The following is a 25,240-nucleotide window of genomic DNA, read 5'->3' on the forward strand; positions in this document are numbered from 1 at the left end:
GTATTCAACAAGGTACAAGTCAATCAAGGCAAATCATTAAACGCAGAGCTACAGTGATTTGTACAGTCCTGAGTTCACTCTATAGGTGCCAAGCCAAGATCTGGAAGACTGAGAAGGAACATCATAGCTGGGAAGCTTCAAGCGGTTTCAAGGATCTGAATTTATTTGCCCAGGTCCACACATGGAGCTGATGGGTGGACCTAAATCAGGACTTGTTTGGACTACAGTATTGTGAAATTAGCTAAGAAACCTGCACGCTGCCCCACTATATGGCTTAAGCACACCCTTATTCTCTTTATGCACCAGCTCTCCTAGCCCCAAGATGGGGACAATCATGTCCTAGCTTTTCACCTGTTGTCCCTTTTGTCTATTTAGATAGCATTTTCTTTGGGACAGGACAATAACTTGGGTTTGTAGAGCACCCAGTAGAGGGACATGGGTGGTGTGATAACACAAATATAATGTAGCTAAATAAAAAACAAAATGTACCAGAAAGTCCCATAGGCTGATCATATCTTTTTCATAAGCCTTTACTTGTCCTGTTTGCTAAAAATGAAGAGCCAGAGGATATTATTAAAACTGCAGAAAGAAAGTACAAGTATAGGTGAAAATCCAATAAATCTAATTGTCCTGCTATTTAGTTTTTAGTAAATAGACGCAATGATACTTCTTTCATCATCTGATTGATAGTAGCCAAAGCAGATGTTATTTGGTTTGTAAATATTTCTGGCAGAACTGACAGAGCTCCACAAATAATAAGCATTGCAGTGAAGCAAAGCAGGTCATTCTTTCCTTTAAGAACGACCAAGAATTTCAAGCCATTTAAATGCTGACATATGAAAAGCTGATGCACTGAAGACCTGCACAGAAGCAAACTGCTTCAGAGGTTTTCTGTAGAAGTTTTATATTACTGGAGCTAATCACTAAAGAGCCAAAAGCACTGTGGAGGCTATTGGATTTAGAAACATCTGTGAGCAAAATTGGCAGGCTATCCGGGGAGATGTGCTTCAAGCTTTGAAGTGGTTCAGTCCATTTGGAATTTCATTACCAGGTGTAGAAATATTAAAGATACCATTTTAAAAGCTGTTTTAAAAGATCTATACTTGCTGGATACTCCCAAATAATGTTTCTATTAATAAAAACTTCTGATATTGTATGCTCAAGAAAACTATAAAAGTCTTTTAGAACCTGCAGAGGGAAGTAGCATAGACCTGAGGCAAAGAGTCTCTTTTTAGCCCAAAGACACTCTTCAGAAAAAAAATTCACAGTAAGCAAGAGTATAAAGAGGGATCTACATTTAGAAAATGAGTATGCAGCTCCTCTCCTTCTTTAAAGGAAATAAGTTATTCTCACTTTTTCTCCCTCAGGACTTTTTTTTAATTATTATTTTTTAAAATTAACTACTTGCATATCATTCTCCAACCTCCTCTGGTTCCTGGGCAGTAACAGTGAACAGTAACATGGTGCAGGTAACACCATACTTTGTTCTTCTGTTTCCCTCAGATTTACTTGATTCTGTATTTCTTATAGCTGCAGGCATCTTTGGAAGACCTCACAGGCAAGAAGCTGCCTATAGCCGGGATAGGTTGGGTAGTGCCAAGACAGAGATCTACCTTCTCCAGCAAAAGAGGCAAATACAACTCCAAGCCGTTGATCAAAGATACTAATTGCTCACTCAAGAGTCTTCTCATTAGGTGCAAACTGCAACACACTTTTCAAATGCAAGGTTCTCTGTCCACCGGTATCCACTTCCAGGCACATGCTAATAAACACCAGGTTGCTGGATTGTGAATTTTTTAAGGAGTTAGTGGGAAGAGGTAAGAAATTACTTTCAATTCCAAATTTCAGTAGCAGTTATATCTCATTCAACATACCAACTAGGCATCCCATATTCAAGCTAAGGACTTGCACATTCACACTAGGAATGTGTTGGAATTCCCATTGGTTTCAGGGGCATATTGCAATATGTAGAGCTGAATAGATGGGGATGCCTGAATTCCACCTGGATTCTGTATTTACATGACCCCTGTGCAAAGTCAGTCCCTTTATTCACACACACAGTACACCCCTATAGAGAAACAGGTCACCTTTCAGTTGGCAAAGATGCATCTCTCAGGGAAAAGAATTTCTACCAGCTCTATAGACCACTAACAACATAAATAATTTCCTATATCTGCTCAATCTGACACGGGGATTGTTTCACACCACCGCTTAAGCCACCCACGCAACTACTTTACAACTTCCCCTCTCATTCATGCAAAAAGCAGCCCTTAACAGCCTTTTATTGAATCAGGGGTCCGTGCTCTTCGCTGTGTTTTTTTTCTTTGTGTTTCTAGGCAATTCCTTGTTGTCAACTGGTATGTTTGTTCTTCAGCTAAACTTTACTTTCTCATGCCTGGTTCAGTCTCTTTTTGATCTGTCAGCACATTTTCCATAGTCCACTATGGCATCTCACTTCCACCGCTTTCCACTCATTTGCATTTTAGCTGCCTTAACCGTTTGTAACATCACACTGACACACCGAGCTCCTCTCGGTGCTTCTATCTATTGTACACAATTTCTACAAAGAACATAACACAGGGCCAGTATTTGTATTAGCCTAAAAAGCAATTCCTTCTGTACCCATGGCCTTCACATCCAGACAGCAAGTAATCTATAGCTTTCTAAAGCCCGGAGACAGGTATCAAAATCTTAGTTTAAAAAAACCTTCCAGCAGGGATGGAGAGGGCAGAACAAGAGATATGTTTTAAAAATGCCCAAAACGCAGCAGTAATCTTAATGGTCACACAGGGATGATTTAACTTCAATTTTCTCACCAATCCCAGTGAATGTATTTTGAATATAGGACAGATGCACAAAAGGCAGCTCCACTGTGGACTTATTAATCTATTTTGTAAAGAAAAAGCATCTAGAAAATAGTCCTGCAGGAAGAGATTAGAGAGCAAATCCCAGACTCTTTAGGGAAGCCAGGCAGCCTGTCTGGTGATATATTGTCTGCTGCAGCTTTATCTAGAGAACAATCTTGCAGAAAATGCTGCACTATGCATTGCTCACCACTATACATCGTGGTAATTTAAGACACTTTTCCAAGTAGGGGCCATCATTTTTGTCCTACAGAACTATTTATAAATAAAGCTGATGTTTGTCAAACCTCTGACTCCTGTTACAAAACTCGCAACTATGGTTTTCTTCCATTAAACATCCAGAGACTTACTGCTGAATGAAACTTCACCATATATTTGAAATGCAGTTCTATAAACGTCAACATAATGGAATATAGGGGGACAGGAATCAAGTCACTGGGGCTGGGACTGCTGCAGCCTCCACGGTCGCGCTCACGAGCCCCGGACAGCTGTGAGATACTCAGGTTCAGGTGGGTTTCTGGCTGTGCAATCCCCCTCCCCTCCTGCCAAGCACAATGCCAGAGAATTTGCTCTGTATGAGAAATAGCCTATACGTTTATTCATCTTGTTATTTACTATTAAATAGTTCTGAACAGTGTTTTTTCAAAAAGGTCCTAAATTGTTACCCATGACTTCATTTTCTTTTCTCCATTAAAATTTAATCCTGTGATCAGAAAATGACTTTTTTTTTCCCCTTTAATAACTCTCCTATGACAGACAGCCAATCTTAATGACAGCAGATCCCTGCAGTATATACTGGGGACCAAGAGGGAAAAAAAATGATTATGAGACAAATCGTGCATTATGGAATCAATATGACATGCTGTAGCCAACCATTTTTTTCCTGAAGACAAGAAAGCCCTCCATCAATTTTATTCTGCAAAAGAAGAAATCTGCAGTGGGACTGTCTGGATAATCACAACCTTAATTACAGTGAGCAAATATAATGAGGGTAACCACGAAACATTAAGAAAAATCCTTTAAAATGCTAATGCATCTTCACATTTTAATTTCAGCACATCATTTACAGAAAAAGTAATGAGGTTACAAAGAACTTAGGTGTACTGCAAAGCCAGGCCAGGCTCTGTAAGTGCATTTACGCGACTTCCAATGTTTTGTCAAAATGACATAGTGACAAATGAAGGTGTTTGCTCACCAGCTAGAGCACTATGAGATGCTACTTCTTTGCTTTACAAGAGTTCATGCAAACACATACACCACACAATATACACAGAGATGGGCAAGAAGACAGTGAAGGACACAGAGATGATACACGCAAACAACCAAAGACCATCCAGAGTCAAAGCAACTCTGTCATAACAGTAATCTGCCTTTCCCTCCCTCAGTATCCTGTGTTGAGACTTGAACATGTCAATCGAGCAAAATGGATGAGAGCTGAGAGCGCAGCGTGGGCGGCTGCATGTCCCATGCGTTTGGGAAGGCTGGACTCAAACGCTCCCCCGCTCTCACTCGGATTATCGCCACCGTCCGCCTGCGTGTCTTAGTGCGAGTGAAACAAGGTGCAGGCAGATGTTTCCTCTTTTAGAGGAAAGTAATCACTGCATTAACTTCCCTTCTACTTCATTTTGAATGAGGACAAAGAAATGATTGGCATCTGTCAGATAACAGGCCAAGATGATTCATACTAAACATTATATTCAGTTTCCAATAACAGGAAATATCCAGATTCATTTTGTGTGAAGTAAATTTCTTGCTAGAAGAAAAGTGATCCCTTAAGAATATGTACCATGAACCTTTCATATTGCTTCGACTCACTGAAGAGCTGCAGAGAGATGTAACCTTTTGGCTTTTTTTTTTTTTTTTTAAGCTGGAGCATATATTTTTATCCAGGAGGAAAAAAACCAACCTTTTTGAAACAACTTCTGAGCTATTGGATTTTAGTTCTTCCCAATCTGGAAGAAAATAATTGAATTCAAAAGGATCTCTAATGGCCTGTGGAGGCTTGGCTGACAAAAAGTGCTGCCACTACTTACTTTAAAAGAAATTCAGGTTTGTTAGCGTGGTGAACACAATTAAAATGCGCAGCAGTCCTTCTCTAATAGCATGTAAGAGACTTCAGTAGGATTGTTTGACTGTGAACTCTGCATTTTCCCTAAAACCCTTTCTCTATTCACATCATTAAAATGTTTTGAGAAACCCTGAATAAATAACAAAAAAGGGCTTTTTTATGGTGTGCAACTGAAATACAGGACAAACAAACATCTAAATTTCAACAGGTAAAGCATCTCTGCATTTCCATAACAGATGATACAGATAATAGAGGGAGGTATTCACAAGCCTTTTTTTATCTAAGGCTGAAGAAATGGTGGCAGCACCTTGTTTATGGGGTTGATGAATCAGATGGAACACTTCCCTCGTTTTGTCTCTCTGCTAATTGCCCTTTAATGGAGACTACTTTATTGGTGTAAAAAATGCCTTGAAGGATGTTTTCCAGGCAAAAAGCCCGGTGCTTTAATTAATACCTTGAAATGATCACTGATTAATGATACCGGTTTGGGGCTGTTGCACAAAGGTTTTTTGCTCGACTTTTCCTAAAATCGGGAAGATTAATGATGTTATCATTGGCATAGGAAGCTCCACCCCTGAAAACACTTTGTGATGGAGAACACACGCAACACTTAAGTGCTGTGGAGACTGTGAAGGAGAGGGGATGCCACGCAGGGTGTCTTCAGGAGGAACCACCTCATTATTCATGCTGTGAATCTTTCCCACAGACTTGGAGAAGATCATGTTTTTTCCCTCCATTTTCTACTAGCTTTATTTTGCAAGAAACTGTCTTCCCCCCCTCCACCCCAATAAGGGAAGATGGAGAACAGATACATTTTAAAAGTCTCAAAACCCTGATTTATGTTAATCAATACACTTGCTTCTTGAAGTGTAGAAGGAAGCTAATAAAACTAAAATCTATGTTAAGCACCAGTTTGTTTCTATGGTTTAATGCTGTAGGAAATCACAAACTGCTAAAACCTTCAGGTATGCCAGAATCCACTCTGCAGAGCACAATTCATTATCTGGTTACAAAAATTATGCAAAACCCAGGGTATAAAGGTTGTAAAGAAGTTACGGGCAAATCAGCTGATAATTACTTGTCTGCTGAGCTGCTGTAGGTGATGTTCAACACAGGTGTGATGACAGAAGAGGCTTTAGTCCCCTAATCTCCACTGAAGACAGTTTAAGCCACTGGTTTGCACCAGCGAGGCGGCTCTCACCGTGCATGCCGCAGGGAGGCATGGGTCAGTCTATATGATATATTCCCTTTCTTGCACCTCCTCCTGCCATATCCATGTCTCTGTGCTCATAACAATTCTGTTCTTACATCCATCTGTTTGGCACAGATTGATACAAGAGCAGTGTAAAATCACTCTGAAAATCTTGTCCACTGCCAAACGCACCAGGACCAAGCGGGTCCCAGGATGAGGATCCCACACGCTCTCCCGACTCCCACCCACGCAGAAGGACACGGGGACAGGCTGCGCCCTCACTCTGCCATGAGCAAACACACTAACACAGCACGGGCACGCCGGCTGCCTGTGGCATATCCTGTTTTGCAAACGTTGAGCTGTCTCAAAGCCCTAGATAGTCCTGAGAAGCCTGAAAGCAGATTTTCCAAGTGTGTGCAGCTGGACTCCACCAGGAGAGCCTGTACCGAATACAGCTGTGCTCTCCCCATGCTACCAGTTTCAATCCCAGCTCGGGCAACTTTGGCATTTCACATGATGGGGAGATCTGAGGTGCTCCAGTGTCCTGGAGCTACCATAAAAGCTTATTCAATTATTAATTAACAAAATTAAGACATGCAGGAACAACTATTGTGCCTTTGGGTGCCGGGACCAGAGGCATCTGCAGCTTTTACAGATTCCCCTTGTGCCCAGGATGTCTGGATGCTGCAGTCCTCACACAGGCAAAGCTCCCACTGTACAAAAAGCATTTTGCTTAGCAAGGACAAAGAAACAGCGTGCGGTTGCCCAGCATCGGCGCCTGTTCTAGCCAAACAGCTCCCTTCCAATTTTCTATCCCTCTGATAACACGCGAGGCTTTAGTCAGGGGTTGAATACATTCAGCCGTGTTATTTGCCAATGTTGTTATTCAGTCCTATACATGGTTGCATTGTTGCATGAAAATACTGTTCGTTTTCAACGCAAAGAGCACACAAGGAAAAAAGTGGATCCTGTGCTATGGAAAAGACTGTTGCTATGTAGTAGGAAGATGCAGGCTGAAGATAACATCTAACTCATAATTTAATTAATATGCTGAAGACTGTCCTTAGTCCTGTGCCCCTTCTCTAGCCCCATTTAACTCTTTGAAATGAGGAGAGGGGTATACAAAACGTAGGACCTTCTCCCTTCAGCCTCTTCGCCCTGGCAGTATTCTCTTCATCAGAGCCACAACCCTATGGTGCACAGGGAAGGATCTCCCCATTAAATCTCTCGATACCAGTCATCAGTTGTAGAAAAACACTCAAATCTGCGGTTTGTCCTGATAGTCAGGGGAGCTTTGCCTGCCAAACACACACATGCTAGCTGTTTCTACCAGAAGTAGAACAGTATCAGATAAGGCACTTCCCTCTAATAACATTTAGATAAACAAAAGTGAAAGAATAAATATAAAATATAATCAGTCCTTGTTCTTTATTTGCCTTGAAAAATTAAGAAGGGCCAGGGTGAGTATAACTGAAATAAAATCACTCCCAAAGGACTTCTCTGCAATTAGAAGCTATACCTGCAAGCGAGGCCAGTACAGAGACATTTATGCCACAGAGGATCGTTCGCTGTTATGACTCACGACACTTGTCCAAGCGAGATAAGCAACACCACCAAATGACTTCTGTGCCAGAGTAAATAGGAGCATTACAGGGACTTCAATGGTCCAACCACGCCAGAAAGCAATTGGAAACATAGCAGACATGACAGTATCAGCAATAGTTAAGACACAGGCTAAATTTTCCTGTACATAAAATGCGACGTGGTCTGTGGCTCTCTCCACAATATGTTACTGCACCTTGAGAAATTTTCAAGAATTACAAGTTTCAATAACTATCTATTAGTTCTTATCTAAATCTTCATTCTGTTACAAACCCTGCTAATGCTATCATCTTGCATCTTAATCAGAAGAGAGATCTGCCTACTTTATTTGCACAGTGGTCTAATATTGCAACTTATGAGTAGTGTATTCAGATACTCAAATTATCAGGCTCATGGTAGGTGTAGTACAGTTCTTAGAGGGAAAAATAACTGTGAATTCTTCCCTTTCATGCTGTAAAAAGAAAGCAACAGATGGCAGTGCAAGGAGGGCAATAACAAATCAGTCCTTTGGCCTTCCTGCAGTTCTTGTATCCTCCTTGGAGACAGTCTCACAAGATACACATAATAGATGAATAGCAGGGTGCTATCATCATCCTTCTGTTTTCCTCTTTTCGTAGCTACTTGTTACACTGCAAAGAGCTTCTGCACCTGGAACCACAGATATCCCAGCATCTTTTTATCCTCAACAGATCTTAGAGCATCTATGCCTGTACTATAGCTTTGCAGAAATGTATTTCCCTAGAGAAAGAAGAGCTGCAAACCAACATGCGTAGGTAAGGACTTCATTAGCTCAGAAGCTCTTCAGAATACAGAACTTTTTCTACCCCCCTGAGACCAGAGAACCTGCATTTGGGACGGGCAGGGTGCCCATCCTGGTTTGGATGCTGTGACTGGCAGGTTCAATTACCCAGAAAAGAAGCCAGCTAAGTGCGTGCTTCCAGCTAGATGCACAATAAAGATCTTTGGAGCTATTTCCTATTTTCACTCAAGTATAGCATCACATCTGTACTGTCGGGTTCGACTTTGTAGCTATTCTCAGGGTTTTAAATTGCTCCTCATAAGAGCATTAGTTCCCCATTGGGATATCTCATCAAAAAACATGAATGCTTGAATATAAATGCTGTGAATAAACAACATCACAATTTTCTTAGGCACCAAAATGACAATACTAACATGAGAACCTGTAAAACATTTTTTACAGCTACCATTTTTGTTCATTTAAGTATTTTCTTCTTAGAAATAATCCAGAGAAAGAGACTTTGGACCCCCTCTCTTTAGTTTAACTGCAATAACAATCAAAATATGCATAGCCCTTTTTCTCCCACTGCCATTACATACTTCAGCGAGCATAATATCACCAAATGTGTGGCTTGAGAAATTAATGTCAACATTTTAGCTTTGGAGTCTAACTTATCTGAGCTAAACTTTGAACAATTTGGCTTTGATCCTAAGAATCTGCTGAGCAACTACAAATCCCACAGAAATCAACAAATGTAGGCTGGGTACCACCTCGATAGCAGATGCTCTCAATAAAAGGAAATGTCATAATGTTGGCTAGTGTCTCAAAACAGTTCTGTCCTCCCAGAAGCATCACTTCCATGTTATGATATACTGCCAACAAGGAGAACTTCACTCAAGGCTCCTTTTGTCTCTGTAAAACAGCAGCTGCAAAGACAGCGCCCGCAGCACGTACAGGAGAGATGTATATTTAGTTTTCTGTTCTATGCATTGGGTTCATTTTGCTTATAGGCTTGGTGGAAGCATTCATCAGAAGTGGAAGCATTCACAATGCTTTACAATTGGTCTCTTTATAGTTGTACAGCTACCACTGACAAAACATTTGGACATTCGATTACTCCTTGTGTAGTACGAACAACATGATTCCAAGTTAAGGGAGTTTGCTCTGGGCAAGGTGGAGAATATCATTATTTGCACAAATCGCTGCCATGATCTGATTATAGCTGGTGCTGGTGTGTTGCTATCTTTCGGTTAAGTTAAAGCTTTTGCTTTTTCATTTCTGCTATTGGTGGCTAAGTAGATTGATTATGTATGAGATGAAAGAGCACGTAGGAGTATGCTAATGCTGATGTTAAGAGTACACTTTTATCTTGCAGCATTAAGTGAAGGGAGGAAAGAATGACAGAATTGGCTGCTGTGAGCTTAGGAAAGGTTCCTTTTTTTTTTTGGTCAGAGTCATAAAAGTTTGTAACTCACCTCAAACATTCACAACAGACAACTCAAACTCAGGTCCAGTGTCCAGGGTACAGCACCAGGGAGCACTGAGAACTCACAGCAGCTGTACCATAGTACATACCGTTGAAGGCTCCTGGTTTTGCTTTGCTTTTCTCTATATAAATAAGCCACAGTGACACTTATAAATAAGTATAAATAAGCCACAGTGACAATGAAAGTCAAGTCCCATTGCTGAGACTATGAACATTCGTAAATTCATATGATTCCAGCTGAGACACCAATTCTCCATATGCTTCCCCACTTACCTGACCAGAGCTAATGGGACTAATCCTAACACAGAAAGCCAAATAAACGCATGGAGCATTAACATGTTTTCTCTGCATGGGCCTTTCCATGAGACCTGAGCAATATATTCACAATGAATTCTTGAAGATTTTCACATATCATTTTCACATAACTCCAATTAAAAGGAGGTCTTGGCTTCATGAAAAAAACCACTTTCCATATTCTGAAATAACAACAGCATTTTTACTTGTAATTTTTACTTAGAAGGTCTGTGTGGAAAAAAAAAAAGAAATCAAATGTATTGTTTCCTGACTTTTCCATTACCACCCAGAGGCTCTACAGTTCCCACCCACACCAAGCAGCCATATACCACAGCAAAACCGAAGGGCAGTCATTTGGACAAGGTCTGCTGGAATCCTCCCACTGCTTTGTTCTCCTCCAATAATTCAGTCATCATAAAACTAGGTACAAGGCCATTTATCACAGGAATGTAGTTGCTTACATCTTTTTTAAAGTTCAAAGCAGTAAGAACTAACAGGGAATATAGAGCTTTGTTTTTCAACAAGGTGTTAGAAATGTTATATGGTACTCTAGCAATTTATTTCTAATGGCAGACAGAGAACTTCACCCGAGTGTGCAGCAAGCTCTCCAGAGTTCTTCTGAGTGCTGTGCAGGCACATAGCCGGGACTGCTGCAGGACTGCAGCCTCCATCACCTTTTGGTTACACTTCAACAGCAGGTTTGTGCTGTTATCCCAAGATGAGATAAATACCATAAAAATCACTTGCTGATATTCAGAACTGCAAGCAGCATTTGTAATCACACAAAACAGATATTTGATAAAGCATAATATAATAGAGATACTTTATCTCGTAGCAATAACTAGAGAAATTTTAAGTGCAACTGTAATAAATTAGCTTTCCTTTCAACCTAAGATACCCCAAAAAATTAATGTGATTTTTTTTTTAATCTACCACCTTTCCAAGGAAAGAAGTCTGTTTTAAGTTGCAAAGAAACAAAAGCCATTATCTCCAAGCAAAAAATATGTGCGTCCGTACAAAGCTTTCTTTAAAATACTTTACAGCAGTGAAACTGCAGAGATCATGCTGACCAATGTTACCTTATGGTTTCTGTTGTGCATTATAATCTGTACACTCCCTCGTCTTCTGATAAAACTTTAAACTTTCTGAAGCAAGAACCCCCTTTTTTCTCTATCTTTGAAGCTCCTTAGAATGCAAGGTCTGTGACTGGAACTCAAAATACAACACTAATATAAATAAAAACACTGGGTCTGAACTGTTAAACTGCTGAAGTAAACATCTTGTTTTCAAGCATCTCCCAGACACTGTAAATGAGCTGAATCAGCTGATTCTCAACAAGTTAATGTTCTGCTGGTGCTGGGGTTTAAAACAAAAAGAAGTTACATCCATTCTGCTTATATATCAGCACGACTTGCAATGCTCATGTTTTGGCTTTCTGTTAGTATTTTCCAACAAATGTAATATGTACGATAGAAGATGGAATCCCTTCCTTGGGTTTCAACCAGCAGAGAGAGCACAAGAGATGCAAAGCACACTCTCTCACATTGATGGAAATGCATGAGTTATATCAGAGGACATGAAAGTTCAAGGTTATAAGAAACCTGCAGAAAGCCATTTGATAAAGGACATAAACTAAGCAAACAATAGGAATATGAAATAAGGAATTAAATTTTAGGAAGCAAAATGCAATTTATTTGGAAAAGCATTCTCTAGTGATGGGATGACTCACCAGAGAATATTTTACCTACAAATAAATAGAGAGGTAATAAATTTGCAAATACTGGTTTCTGCAGACTTACCACTGATGGTGGAGCTTACAGCAGGGAATCTAATCAGCCGGTGTAAACAAAGATACTGGAATTCATTCATTAAAACTTGGGAAGTTACTATACAGTGTTGGGCGTGGGAAAAAAAAAAAAAAAACCACAAAAAGTTTAGGAAGTCATTTCACTGGCTTCATTTGGGTTTGGATTCATGTACGTGCATGTTCAACTGCAATAAGCACTTCTCATTTTATTATTTAGATTGTATACCTTGATAAAGCTTTTCTCAGCTTTTCTCCAGAGGGAACACTTGGAAGTGTTTTTTCCTCTGATTGCAGAATACATCCCTCACACCTGTTTGAAAGCCAAGCCCAGGTCCTACAAGGTGCTAAGACAACCATGAGGCCTGAAAGGCTGTGTTGCTTCTCTCTGGTGTTTGTCATGTTAAATTTCTCTACCTTGTTCCACTTCCCCAGCTAGGAGACCATTAATGACACAAGATTTAAATTTAAAAAATAGAAGAAGTTGGCCCCTCATGCTGTTTCATGCTTCCGCAGCGATGCCGATTCCCCTGTATTTATGCAATGCTCTGCCCAAGCGCAGCTCATGAGGCTGATTTCTTGCTCCTGCTGCCAACAGAGACTTATTGTGCATTGTATTTTATTTCTAAATGTGAACCGCGATGCTGCCATAGTTCAGGATCCGAAGCTTTAAAATAAAAAAATAAATACATTAATTAAAAAATTGTAGAAGACAACAAATAAAAATCGCACAGATTTGTATTTTTGGTTTGCAGGAGGGGCAGTGAGATTAGCATCAGCTCCTGATAGACCCTTTCAGTGCACCGCGGGGTGCATGCTTTAAACTTGTGGTTAATACCCTGCCCTTCAGAAGACTTTAGCCTTCAAGACCGGTAGCTTGGGCAGACTCTGCATGTCCTTTCTGTAGGTTTTTTTTCCTCGGTAAGTGCTAGCTTTCATGCACAGTCACTCACTGGGTGTCCGTTTCTCTTCAACACCTCTCAGCAAGGGCATCCAAGCTCCTCACCTATTGACCAGCACTTGTCAGCAAACCACATGCTGCACACAAAGCGCGGAGGAACCACGAACCGCAAGACGGGATTGCAGAAACGGCATGACAAGCTCGGAAACAGGCTTCCTGCCCGCCCGCTCCTTCCCCAGAGGGTTTTGTCTCTGACACTGGGGCTGGCGAGATGCCCACAGGAATCGCCAAGCTCAGACGTGTCAGAAATGGAAAGCAATGCTAATGAGCATTTTAACATCGGGGAAACAAACAAAGCAATGAAAAGACCTAAAAGCTAAGCAAACACCTATATAATTAGTTAGACCAGGGCAAAATACCCTGCCCTATATTGGGGAAAACACAAGAGCCTATTAATCTCTCACACACGAGCCTTGCAGTCTTGGAAAGCACAGCTGACTGGGCTCAGCTCACAACCCAGCATCCCAAGGCTGCCCCACCAGCAATGTGGGTTATTTCTGGAGGGCTGGGGTGTTTTTAAGACAACTCAGTCCCCTGCACTGCACCAGGCAGAGAGACGATTTTGACTGGCCAACTCCACCCGCCTCCATGGGAAATCACTGCTTAAAATGCTCTGCTTTCTCACCCTGATTGATACAAATCCCATCAGCTCCTCGGGCCGTGCCATATATCCCACACGCAACACAAAACAGGCTGAAGGTTGCAGTAAGGCCGAGGCACAGACGTGCAGCAGATGGGGCTCGGAGCTCTGCTCCCCTGGTCACGGCACTCTGGATGGCGTTCGGCCATAAACCCCGTCGCTAGGCAAGGGTTAGTTCCCTCCAACCTCCGCTTCTTACTCTAACTTATTCCGCTAGACTATAAATCGTTTCATTAGCCAAAGCTCCACAGGTTTTGCTGTTCTTCCTTTACATTCGTTCCCTCCCCTCAGTGGGGTGCTGCAAAGATGAATTAGTTAAGGCGGGTGCAGTGCCTGAGACTGTAAAACCTTATCACTTAGCAGTCGGCAAGTAGCGTTACTAATAATACAAGTTTCAGAAGTAAATCTCTAAGGCCAACAATTCAGGGCAGTGTAAAACTGGTCTGACCAAATGGAGCCCGGTGGATTTCCAAAAGAGGGTTCAGACTAGATATAAGGAAGAAATTTTTTACCATGAGGGTGGTGAAGCACTGGCACAGGTTGCCCAGAGAGGGGGTGGATGCCCCATCCCTGGAAACATTCAAGGCCAGGTTGGACGGGGCTCTGAGCAACCTGATCTAGTTGAAGGTGTCCCCGCTCATGGCAGGGGGGTTGGACTAGATGACCTGTAAAGGTCCCTTCCAACCCAAACCATTCTATGATACCATGATTTGTACCAGCTGAATCCTTTTCCCTTTCCCTCTGCTCGCTCGCTTGCCCTCACCCTGCTCTGGACCCCACCCCGCACCTCCCCAGTGCTGAAATTTAACTGGGCAACCACTCTTAATGCATGGATTTATGTTTTTTAATTATAAGGCAATAGCATAATAGAAGCCGTTTTTTGCTAGCCACAAACTTGTTTCTCTTCTAGGGTTGCTGAGGGTTGCTCCTGATTTATATCAGGATGGTTGGAGAATCGTGCCCCACTGACCACGTGACACATGAACTCCTTCAGAGTACAGGCACGACAGCACAGAAAGCTTAGAGAAAACAAAAAAATGTTATTACATTTGTAGAAACGAATAAAATTAGATCACATTCAAATATCACTCATGAAAATGTGAAGCAGTACTACTGCATGGAGATCAAGAAAATATACACGATAAATGAAAAAATAATTCTCGTGTATCCAAACGCTGCTACAGCATCAAGGTTGTGTCTGTAGAGAATATAATCTAATTCACCTGCTTTCATTTGTGTGATCTTTCACATTTCAAAAGAAAACAACAGATGAAAAATTCAATACTGCATTTACTTTATAAAAGTGAAGAAAAGGTCATTTATTGGCCTTTTTCATTATTAATATCTGTCTAGGCTTATATTTTAAATACAAAGAATCTTTGCAACAGCCATTTACATTCAAGGCCTCTAAGTAGTTTTACAAGTGGTCTCAAATACATCTGCTAAGTTGAAACATATCTCATCCTTTCAAATTAATCATGCTTGTTTCAGCTTTTTGCAAGAGGGGAAAAAAAAAAAAAGAACACTCAACACGCGGCAGCTCTTCCAGAACTCTACACAGGAAAAAGAGTTGAACTGAAGCAAATGAGCTGGCGAAGGCAATATCGAATCCAATAGAAAGAGCAATTCAGGGACTGAGTTCGTATTCTAGAGCCTTTGAAAAACTTCACTACCAATTATTTCAATTGGCATTTATTGAATTAAGGGGGTTTTTTTAATGTGATCCAAATCTTACTCAAGTTAACAGAAACAGTCCTCACTACCACAACAGAGTTTGGATCAAATAATGCTTTTTAAAGCGGGATGGGAAAAAAAAGAAAGAAAGAAAAAAAAGGCAAAAAAAAAAAAAAAGAAAACAAAACCACCCTGATTTTCGGGCCTAAATGTTTGTCTCAACTTTGCCTCCAGCCCCAGCCAGAGTGGGTTTGAACCTTTACCCTACCACTACTGCCCAGGTAGCACAATCCTTCAATGATCCTATTTTCATTTCTCAGTGTTTCCTTCCTGCTTGTAGTATTGAAGTCGACATCATAGCTGAGGGAACCAGTACACACAACAGGGAGTTTTCTTCAATGTTAGCACATACTATGGCCTTACTACTCAGAAAATCTTATAAAACTGTTTAAAAATCCACGAGTGCGATGGGAAAGCCCTCTCCCTCCAGGGCTGGTTGCTCAGTACCATAAAATGTGTCATACAGCTCAAATGGTTGTGATAAACTCAAATTATAGAGGTAATGATGTGATGTGGGAAATGGGAAGGCCATCACCCTTCTTATAAACAGTCATGCTAGCACATGGCAAATTAACGGAGAAATACAGGGAAATGAAAGAGGGGAGAAAAAGATGGAATGGTCAGCAGCAGAAATAAAAGTCCCCGACCCTATATGAATAATTCAGTAATAAGATTTAATTTCTAAAATACCTATTTACATGAATGCATTGAAAGACACATGCTCGACCTCAGATCTGGCTTTCCTTTTAAAGAGATTGCCCAGGAAGTTTGCACGAGTATGATTCACCACAACCTACGTACTACTGAAATAATTCCTTGTATCATTCTGCCAAGCACAATCATAAATCTGACAAACTACAGAACTCATGTATGCATATCTTCCAAAACAAAGTAATATAAAAAGAAACCGTGGACTTTTAGGAGTTGGTTCAATAAAATACCCCTTCTTTTTGGAACAGACTGCAGCCATGCAGCAAACAGTTGAACATCTGTGGGGTTTTCTACACATATTTTTTTTCATGGGATTCACATTCACATCCATGATTTTCAAAGACAGTCTCATTAAGCAGTGTGCGAAAAGAATGAAGCCACTTTGATGTATAAACCTTATGAATATTAGAACATTGTATATGCTGTCATTTGAATATGGAACCAGCATTTGCTAATGGAAGTTTATACATTCATGTTATATTAGATCAGTCCATAATGTAAGTGAAAAATAAACTTCAAATTACACACACTCCACACACATTATAATGATAAAAGCCAAATTTCTTACAAGAGATTTGGAATCAGATAGAAGTTAGAAGCTTTGAATTGGCAGGATTCCTGAAGACAGAAAGACTAAGGCATAGCCTTCCTCATAGACCATTAGTGCCTATTAAAGAAACACAGAATGTAATCTGAAAGACGTGCCATGTTAGCGTAATTTTGTTTGCATCGAAATAAGTGGGTGTTTTCTTTTACCTTTGCAAATTCCAAGTGCAGAGACTATTTAATTCTCACTCAGCTGCTCTTTACACTAGCATATTTTTGGATGATGAAGGACAAACATGAAAGAAAAAAGTTAATAAAACTTTTCCAAAGTCAAGTTAATAGGAAACAATACCATTTTTTTCTGACTCTGGAACAAAAAAAAAGAAAACAGGGAAATTTATGCTCACTCTGTTATGAAGTTGAAGAAAGTGAAAGCTGATCAGTAATGAATTAGTGGGTCACCTACACCCAAATAAACTTTTACCTCCAAAATATATGCATTATCATAATACTAACTGCTTACCCAAATGGGAGATTTCCTGAGGTTATAAATTAAGGCTCACATCATAACGAACTACCATCACTGAAAACTTTGCCTTTGACTTTCATGGGTGTAAGATTACATCTAAAAAATTTCACTAAAGTTATTACAAGCCTATTGCCAGAAATATCACTACTGAGCATATTACAACGCATAAGAAGTCCCTTTAGTTGGGCACTGAAGTTTGGCACAGAAGGAAGTCAGATACTTTTGTGGAAACTAATATTATTTTCCTCTTTAAAGAACTTGATCAAAATCAGTGGAGCGATTCATAACATAAAATACACATTATGTTGGATAAGAAGTCAAAATCTTGCCCTTTCAGAAAATTAAAATCTGGTTTGGATCTGCATATCTTGTCAGGTAATTTGCTCAGCCAGATAAAATCTTTTGTAGATATGGTTTTTTGCTCATTGCCTTTCTAGTAAATCAATCCTTGTAACAGTACATAAAACCTAATCATTATCCAGATGAGTCCCTACTTATCAGGTCATTTGATGACATGCTGCCTAAATGAATCTCATTTATAAAGTCTTCTCTTATCCTTTCAATGCCAAGATTCATGGCTAACATGCCTGAATGTGCAGCATTCATAATTAGCAGAAGTCCCTGTACCAAAACTATTCCTAGATAAATTGAAGAACAGGGAAATGTACCTTGTGCAATTGATGCACACTTCATGAATGAAATCATTATCGTTTGCGCTGCTGTTACCTACTCAATGGCAATAAACTTAAGTACAAGACTCATCTGTTACATCAGACATTTTCATGACGCAAGTACACTAATGGCAGAAAGTCATCACCTCTCATCATCGGCTCTTTTGGACAGGACCTTCCTCGAGGACAATAACATCAAATATGAATCAGGGAAGAACTCCTAACCAGTAATTTATTGAACCATTTTTTCCCTTTTTCCTGTTCATGAATTGACCATGCACAGGTTGCCATGTTCTCAGTGGGATTCATCATTCAAAATATTTCACCTGTTTCAGCAACAAATGAATTTTGATCCATCGATAATTTTCAAATTACAAATATTCACAGTCAAGGTCTGTTCTGTTTGTAAGAGCTCTAAGTCACGTGAGACAGAACTAACCTCATCTACCTTCAGTCATCTAAAAAGCATGGTATATAGTGCAAAGTAGTGGTTCGATGCCTCTCCAGTTCGTATATGCTCTCAGCAGTCTTCTCCAGTAGTGATTCATCACATCTTGAAGACAGATAGCAAAGGCATGTAGGGAATCTCCCCCTTTCTCCGTTACTCACAGAGGAAGCATAGATGACCAGCTTTGTCCAGATGCCTACATTTTGGACAGCTAAAGCTAAGCAAGATGAATTCCAACAATACAATTTTTCTCCGTGCTAACAATCTTGCATAACGAATACAATGAAAAATACTGTAGTCAAATGTAAAATTTATTCCTTGCTCAAAGTCCAGAAACGTTACAATTATATTTGCTCCTCGGGTGCAAAGGGGCTCACTCCAGAGCTCAAACTGCTTCCAGACATTACAGTCAGAGCTACGACTATATTCTACCAATTCATCAAGTAGGTAGGAAGAAAAATCTTTCGTCCTTTAAATCTCATTTTTATGGAATTCGACTACTGTAAATAAAGATTTCTGTTTCTGACGATACCGAAAATGGTAACACACACACATAGGTCTTTGAATACAATTGGGGCAGAATCTTTAAACCTTCCTACAACCTGAATTTGCTGCAAGCAGTACTGATTAGAGCATAATTCCTTACACATTCCCACTTACACAAACTCTATTTGTATGCTTTTCCAGAAACACTTTGGGCACAATTTCTTTTTACCAAGGAAAAGGCATTAACAAAATTCTGACCCAGAAGTGGTTTACTTAGCAGACGGTCCTACTCCTTTCCTTGTCCAGTTGTGCAGAACTAATCTACCATACATCCTTTCATTTATAAAAACAGATATTCTTTGTCCTGGGGATAAAATTTCACTTTTACAAAATCCAACCTGTTATTAAGAAACTCTTCACATCAACAGATATTGCCATGCGTGTCTTGTCTTAGATTTGCCACCAAGATGAAGCACCTCTGATAAATATTCCTAAGGGGAGTCTTTCCATCCTTATTTTAATGCCTTTTTAGCATTGCCTTTAGAGATGCAGAGATGATGATATTTACTCAGCCATTTCACCTTTCCCCTCTTCTTCTGTGAGTGGCTCTGATAAATACTGGTAATTTCAAGATTTCATTTTGAGCCACTCCTCCCCTAACAAAAATGTTAATGTCATCATGTACCCCAGGGAAAAGATTTTTGCAATGATATTTTCTCTTTCTTTTCTGAGAAAGAAAAGCTGTTTGCACATTGATAGCAAATTCTGTTTAGTGTTTTATTATGCACAATGGAAAAATATTAAATAGATCAATAGGAAAATGAAGCTGTTGCAAGTTGATCTCCATGGAGTGAGAAAAATGCTGGGGAAATAAGAATTATTAGGAAAAAAGAAAACAAAATTTACACATTTGAGATAATAAGGCATGTCGCTTATCCTCAGTGGTTTCTCTAATCTGGCTTTCCTTAATTGCATTCTTTGTAAAGACATATTGTTTCATTTCTTTCCTCGATGGATCTTTTTTGTTGGGGGAGTATATAGAGTAATTACTAGCTCCCAGCATTATCTCTACTTTTATTATAAAATGTAATGATTCTGAAAAGAAAAATTTCATGCACTATATAATGTCAATCATCTGTCTTTATGAGATGGAACAGCATTCACTTTGTTCAAAATGGTTTTTTAGGGGGGGAACGGTCTTTCACGTACGGTCATTTTTTAAAAGCTGTATTCCAATCTGCTTAGCAGAAGAGCATAGTCACAGTTATGATCACCCACTTTAAAGGAGATTTGTGTGTGTCAATAACAGCTTTTAAGTCTGGACGTGCAGACAAAGTCATGCTCGAGAAGAAACAGGAGAGTAAATTTTAATATTTTCCCAAACTTCAAAGCTCTGTTTTCATTTTAGAATCCTTGTGCTTAAAATCAAAGCCACTGTTGCTGCACAGCATCGGAATTTTACTTTGGAAAATTTGACACTTTCTTCTATCAATATTTCACTCACCAAAGAAATTTCAAAGAGAAAGCTAGCACCTCTTCAACCTTTAACCCCTCAAAACAGCAAAGACATTATGTTTACAGGGCACTCTGACCATACAGGGTATTATCCCATTACATGACACAGGGGAAAGGAGGTGACACAGAAATGAAGGAGCGGCTTTTATTTAGCCAAGGGGCAATGCTAACATCCCCACGTGGGGCTTGGCTACCCTCCAAAATTCTCTATTGTTTAGTAAATATTTCTGGAAATGCTGTTTGGCTTTAGATAGCCTGATCCTGTAATCTATACTCAACTAAAACTCCCACTGAAGCCATGACATTTTGTAACAAAAATGCATCAATCATTGGGAGTTCTACATTTACACATCGACTAAAATGGGCCCTGAAATGTCACTGAGAATGACAGAAATCTCCCAAGCCAAAACAAGGGAGCAAAAAGATAATAGATCATAACAACTGATATCGCAGTGAAAATATTTTGGTCTGGACTCTCCGCAGCCTTTTGAAATGGAAAAAATCACCACAATCTAATGAAGCTAATGGAATAGCCATGACTTCATTAGAATATCAGGTATTTTTTTGAATATACAAAAAAAGAGAAATACCTATTCACAACCGTTTTAATTATTTATATTGTAAATCTATGCTTGTCACATACTTATGAATGCATATTCATGCATAATTTATATTATTGTAAATTTATTATATGTGTTATAATTCCTTTACTTGTATTATTTAAGTATATTTCTGAATGTATTTGCTGGGGATTGTATGCAGAGCCCAGAACAACACTCACCAAACACCAACTTTAACCAAGATTCTGCTGCAGTCGCCGTTACGTTCCTGTACTGAAGAGGACACTTTGATAAGTTTTTCTACGTACAAGTTCTTCCAGGCCTGCATTATCATATCCTGAAGCTGTGAATTTCACATTTTTAACCACATATTACTATGGGAAACAGTTTCATTTTAGGAGCTCTCTGGGATTTTCTACATGCCTCAGAAATTTTAATGCCATTCCAGGTCCTGGAAAATTATTTACATGTTCTTGTCTTTACTGCTCTGTAAACCTGGCCGTCAAATGCATTGCCAACCAGAATCTGTAAGTCAGAGCGAGCTTACTCAGTGAGTGTTGACTGTGTATTGTAACACATTTTATGCAAGATCACACCTGTGCTCCAATTAGCACCAAACCCTCCTTATGAGAGGTTCTAAAAATGGAGAAGATAACCAGGGAATAAGCAGCTCTGAAATAGCCTGCCAGCAGTTAATAGCTTTCACCTATTATCACATTATTTGAAAGAGTGGGATTATTATTTTTTGTTCTTGAGCACCCAGATCATACAGTTAAAAAAAAAAGGCAACTCATGCCTTTGGATACAAGACATTTATTGAATCTCTCCAATGATCAAATTCAAATTTGATGGGAAGCTTACCACTTGTAAATTAGCATTTGGGATTTTATTCTAAGTCTCATAATATTGCAACACCAGTTGCTCAAGACAAACGATTAACTGAGGAAAAACTATGTGAAAGAAAGATTGCAGTAATTTCCCACACATCTGAGTGGAAAAGATTAGTGTAAGATGAATACTGGAAAAAATTAGAGAGCATCTAGAATGGCAATATAAAGCTATTCTTCAGATGAGGTATTTTCAGAGAGCTCACTGTGCTGGAAAACATTATCTAACAGCGTATGCCTGGAGTGATTGGATGCCTGGAGTGATGCCACCTCAGACAAGTCACATTCCTGGGAATGAGGCATCCAATTCCTCTCGTTACTGAGGCTATGCCATCTCGCAAAAAGAATTCGAGTCGGGTCTGCATGGCAGTGTGCCTACACCTTCTGGAGTTCACGAGCGTCTGTCCTTTTAGGTGACAGCACAAGTTTGAGGGTCACTGAACTCGGGTATTTTTCAGTAAATCACAATTAAAGACCAGTGCTATACAGACCATGTCACAGGGATGTGCCGCGAAACAGCCTAATCTTTCTTATTTCATTTTCTTCTCAACAAAGGTGTATAAAGGTTATTAAATTATTGCTTACATGTTATTCATAAACATATTGTTTGTTTACCTAAATGTTTCTGCTTATCTACAGCAATGTTCAATGAGTTTTAGAATAATGGCCAGTGTAATTTTTATATATGGGTGTGCAGAAGGCAGATACAGGGAGTCACTCAAACCTCTAAAGCACATCTGTTTGAATTTAGGAACTGACTTGTGTTTCAGCATGCCAAGAGACAGTCATTATTCTGCTGCTGGAGGGGAGGAGGAGTGCCCGAGTTCGCACTGCAGGATGAGGGCAGTATTTTGTTTTCAGGCATTTAAGAAAAGCCTTGTTGCAGACACAAGATACACAGACCACGTACCTCACCTCAGTAATAAATCGGTACTAGATCAGTATTAAAGGAGTCTCTTACCTACTGGAGTATAGTCCTGGCAACTTGCAGCCATTAAATATCAGTTTATTCCCTTGAAGATCCTTCCCTCTGTCTGGGGAGGGACGGGGCATTTTGCTAGCCAGCTATAATTTAAATGGAGCAGGGTTAATCTTCTGTTATCAGTGCCTCCTTCTAGGGGAGGAAGCAAAATACCTGCCCACCTGAATTCATTGTGCAAGGAGAGGCAGGACAGGCAACTGCCCATTGTTATTTTCCTGTGAAAATTACATCAGTCGTCATGAGGTAAGACAGCACCCACAGACTTTTATGGTAGAAAAATCCTGTTTTGTCCAGGCCAGGTTAAATTCTTAGCTGGTATAAAATGGGTAGTATCCCTGAAGTGAGTCAGGTGGGCTGATAAGCACTACCAGAACAGCTCCAGTTTTATATCTTGTCAGGAGGATTTGGGTGTTGTGAAATTTGGGTGTTGTTGGGTACAAGCTCAAACAGGCCAAGTATAAGCTTGACTTTAGGCTGTCTCTAACACCAAGGAGTTATCTGCTCCTCTGCTCAGCACTGACAAACTCCTCAGGCTACGTTCTGCTATTTTGCTGCCTCCACTGAGTTATCGTTAGAAAGCGAGCTGGCCAGTTTACGGCTCGCCAATGCACATCTATTTTGTGTTTAACCTCTCTGCCTGTGTCCAAAAATGGGTTGTTTAGCTACATCCAGGAAAGCATGACCTGGTGTCTTCTCCAATAACATTAGTGCCAAAGGAATTAGTTTGATTTTCCCAAAACATTACAAAAGTGGCATTTGAGGTACACAATGTGTTAGCCCAATTACGTATTTTCCTTTGGCTGTTTATGAATATTATGCACGGGACTTTTGACCTCTGAATTTTTGTGCAATCTCTGTAGCTCTGTATACATCACTGCACAGTAGTTTATACAGTTCTGCCAGTGGTAAAATAACTTCAAACTATGTTTCAATCACTCGTGGTTAGAACACGATTTTTTAAAGATGTGGTTTTTATTACATAAAAAGGAATTCTTTCACTTGAAGTACTCATTCCCTTGCAGATTTATGGCATATTTAATTAGTCATTTGGAGTGCAGATCACTACATTCACTAAGGATCAATATATAGTAACTGACTGCAAGCTGGTAAGAAAATATGGTTGAGTTTATAAGGATAGCTGAAGCTCAAATCTAAACTGAGAGGGTGCAGACCGGAGACATGGGAACACAATCTGCCCCCAGGCATCTGCTGTTGATGGCTGTAAGTGAAGCAACCAGTTCAGCCCAGCAGCAGGAAGGCTGGGTGATGCTGGCCAGCCTGGCCAAGCAGAAACCACAGGTTCTCATGGAGAATTTGGCTCTGCTGTCACTTTGTTCCCTCCAAAAATGGTGAGCAGCTCTACGAAAGTCTCCACCTGTACCAAGAGGATTGCAAGCCTCCATTTCTTTTCCTCTTTAATAACCTACATATTTGAATTGTGGTCTGCTGCACTTAATGCAACACCTGGCACAGTGGAGCTGGGACCACATAGAACTCATAGCCACTATCATAATGATACAAACAAACCAGCTACTTTATAAAATACCCTTTTTATTTTGAGTATTAAATTTGAGATTGAGATTATCCAGCAAATGAAATAGGACTAGAAAAAATTCTCTCAGCAGAATATTCTCCTTACAACTGCCTATAATTCCTTATGGTGCACGAGTAAGAAAAGCAAAGTTGAACACAAAATAAACTTGTATTTATTAATGCATCTCCAGGAAGAACTTTAGTAAGGGGCCAGAAGTTAAATTGCATTCTAATGGGTAATAATAAAGGCTATATACTACAGTTTCTGGTGATATTGGCTTAGATTTAGACACACAGCTAAGGTAACCTTCTATTTCTCTTCTTTCATATGAAAGGCTACTGAAAACACTAGAGAATAAAAGATACTGTCGTCAGTTGTCATACTGTGTCTATAATTACTTACTTTGTTCCTGAAGCCATCACCATGATAAATTTGCAGTTTTTCCCATCTGCTAGGAGTAGTAATGTGCAATACATTTAACAACTGAATTTGCATATAGAAAGTATCATTGACCTTTGAATTTAAAAGGACAAAGATTTACAAGGACACCCTTTTGAAGCAAAGTGCTTAGTTTAGGAAAAATGAAACAGCACAAGAGGAATACAACACACTATCTCCCACATATAGGAAAAGTTGCAGTTTTTGTGAGTCAGACACTCAAAATCCCTATGAAATAGCTCCCTCATGAGTGGCCACAGAATAAAGGAAACAACTGTCAACTATAAAGAAAATACTAAGGCTAACGTAACGTGTTTGGCATCGGCTAAATTGGATGCTGAAGTGCATGTGAATGCAGTGGGAGTCAACGGCTAGACCTGTGACTCGGGTAAATGCAGGGTGACAGCCTGTGCTCTGCCTTTAAAGGTTTATTTACAGGGCTGCCTGGTGACAGAGGCTTGCTCCGCTCCTGCGCCGAGCTCTGCGGGACCTGCAGAGGTGCACAGGGAGCGCAGGAAACGCAGGGCTGGCCAGCAGCGCTTCCCCCGC

Source organism: Ciconia boyciana, chromosome 11 (genome assembly GCF_034638445.1).
Source record: "Ciconia boyciana chromosome 11, ASM3463844v1, whole genome shotgun sequence".
Lineage (NCBI taxonomy): Eukaryota > Metazoa > Chordata > Aves > Ciconiiformes > Ciconiidae > Ciconia > Ciconia boyciana.